This window comes from Vicia villosa, linkage group LG4 (assembly GCF_029867415.1).
Source record: "Vicia villosa cultivar HV-30 ecotype Madison, WI linkage group LG4, Vvil1.0, whole genome shotgun sequence".
NCBI classification, from domain to species: Eukaryota; Viridiplantae; Streptophyta; class Magnoliopsida; order Fabales; family Fabaceae; genus Vicia; species Vicia villosa.
The window spans coordinates 143,268,233-143,270,874 of NC_081183.1; the positions used below are offsets into that span (position 1 = coordinate 143,268,233).

General features: G+C 26.8%; 1 non-coding gene across 1 annotated transcript; it reads left to right on the forward strand.

Moving 5' to 3' along the window:
* The first annotated feature begins 437 nt into the window (after nucleotides 1-437).
* On the forward strand, nucleotides 438-511 carry TRNAN-GUU (transfer RNA asparagine (anticodon GUU)). The gene has a single exon. It is a non-coding gene; the product is annotated as a tRNA-Asn (tRNA).
* Nucleotides 512-2,642: the final 2,131 nt, after the last annotated feature.

Sequence of the window (2,642 nt, forward strand, 5' to 3'; positions counted from 1 at the left end):
ACACTGACAGTATAAAATAGTTTTACACTGTTAATCAATAAAAATTAATTATTCTATCATGTCATATTAATAACTTAAAATTTCCAATATAATGTGGCGGAATTCATGATGGTGATTGGTTGACAAAAATAATTTTACATTGTCCATGTATATTTTTTTCTATAAACATGATTTATTTTATTTGACTTTTATCTACATGGCTAATTTTTAAAAACATGAAATAATATAAAAGGTATTGAGACAATTTTAAAAATAAGTGTAAATAAAAAGTAGAAAAAAAATCAAATAAAACAAGGCGTTATTATCCAAACCTAAGTTACGTAACCCACATAAGCAATTAAGCATCTTTAATCTCTCTCATTAGGACAAGCGTGGCCACGATTCTTTCTACACAATATATATAATAAATACATTGTTTTGGCTCATACTAATAAGAAGCTGGAATAGCTCAGTTGGTTAGAGCGTGTGGCTGTTAACCACAAGGTCGGAGGTTCAACCCCTCCTTCTAGCGTTTCGTTATTATTTTTTCATTTTATCGTACGTGTTTGTTTTCACAGAACTATGACGGAAAGAATGACCGTGGAAAGAAAACTCAAATCCAGAATGGTAAACTGTGCGTGGGTCCCATGACAAATTCAATTCCTTTCCTTCATGAATGTTCTTTCCAGTTTTCCCTTGACTACTATTTATTTTTGCTACATTTTTCTTTTGGTAAATTTGTTATATAGTCTATATCCTACTGTATTTTAATTCAGTCTTTTTTCCATTAAACAAATAATATAGTCATTTTGATCTTTAATTTTTCTTATAAACCTATATATATAATATATATATATATATATATATATATATATATATATATATATATATATATATATATATATATATATATGTATTTAAAACATATTTTTTACCATTTATCTTTTACTATATATTTATTTTGATTTTTAATTATTTTTTTTAATAGGGAGCATTGTTCCTTATATTATCCAACAATTTATTCAAATGCCCAGTGTTGGTATATTTAAATTTATGATTGATTATAAAAAAATTAAATAAATATGTAAGAACAAAATATTTTTAGGAGGCAATCTTTCAACTAAAAATAAAATCAAAAAGATATTTAATTAGTAAAAAGACTAATTCCACTTAGTCAATTGTAAATTAGATGAGTGTAGACAAAGTTGAACTTAAATAAATCAAATCATTCTCAGGTCTATTGAGATTTATCATCGTCTCCAAAATCTTAGACTTAGTTAAAATATAATAAGAGTGGACAATTGAGTTTTAATGTCATACTTGGTGTTGATAGAGCCATTAACCAAAGAGAGTGGAGACGTAAAACTACGACACAAGATAGGTGGGCCATAAATGATAATAAGTCAATAATTGGCTCTTATATCCTAAAATAGAAGGAACACTCACGAATTACTCTTGTAAATAACTTAAAGAGACAACATTTTTATAGGTGTTTACTTGTGTTTTTTTTAAACAAAAATCACAAGTTTTAGTTACTTAAAGGATTAAACTCGAAAAAATCCTAAGGACATTTTGTCCGATAAGTTTGAGAAAATGTATATGTGCTTAAAGGTTTAACATATGAATTTAGAGCAATTGGGTAGAAATTTCAATAAATAAAATGTAGAATTGCTTGAAAGGATAAAGTAAATGAAGAAAGATAGCAAAAAAACAATTGCATAAAAATGCTTAAATTAAAAGTGGGACACAAGTTCATACATTTCTCACAATTTTTTTTATCTATGTAACTCGAATGTGTGAATTGTAAAGAGAGTAGAATGAAAACGTGAACCTAATTTTAGAAAACGAAATCTACTTATATACTAAGCATAGGTGAATCTAGCATCCGGCCACCCTAGGCTTATACCCGGGCTCCACATAAAATTATAGTGTTATAATCCAAACCGTCATGGAGTATAGTGTTTTCACAGTCGATAGTCAATGCAATTTTGCAACTTTGTTTCTTTTAATACTCATATCCTTTTCAACCTAGGATAGTTATTTCTTATACTTAAATAAATAATTACATAATTAAAAAGAATGAAGCTTAAAACTAGTGTAATGTTTTTATGTACTATATATAACTTGGAAACAAATATGAAAGGCAGCTTCATCTTCTTAAAACTAATGTAATGGTTTTAAATATTTTTTTAAAATTAATAATATAGCATTGTTTTAATTTGATGAGATTTTTTAAGTTATTTAGGTTATTCATAAATTTGATATTATTATTAAATTGGTATATAGCACTGTTTTATTTTGATTACACCGAGCGGGAAATATTTAAATCACTTGATGATATTGATATTATTCGAACATTTTTTTTTTGAAATAAAAGAATATATATTATTTCAAAAGTAACTGTACAAACATACAAAATCCACTTAATGGACCAATTACATCATGAATAAAGCTATTTTCCTTCTAAACTTGTCTTTTAACCAACCTCTAAACACTATGGATTCTATAATCTTGTGAACAACTGTTGTAGTATCTTCATTAGTATTAGAACCAATTTTTTTTTCATTCCGATACCTCCATATACCGTGAACTGTTTCCGCTATTGCAATTTTCAGCACACTAGCCTTGAACCCTTTACCCTTGGTGTGCTGAAGAATCCAATT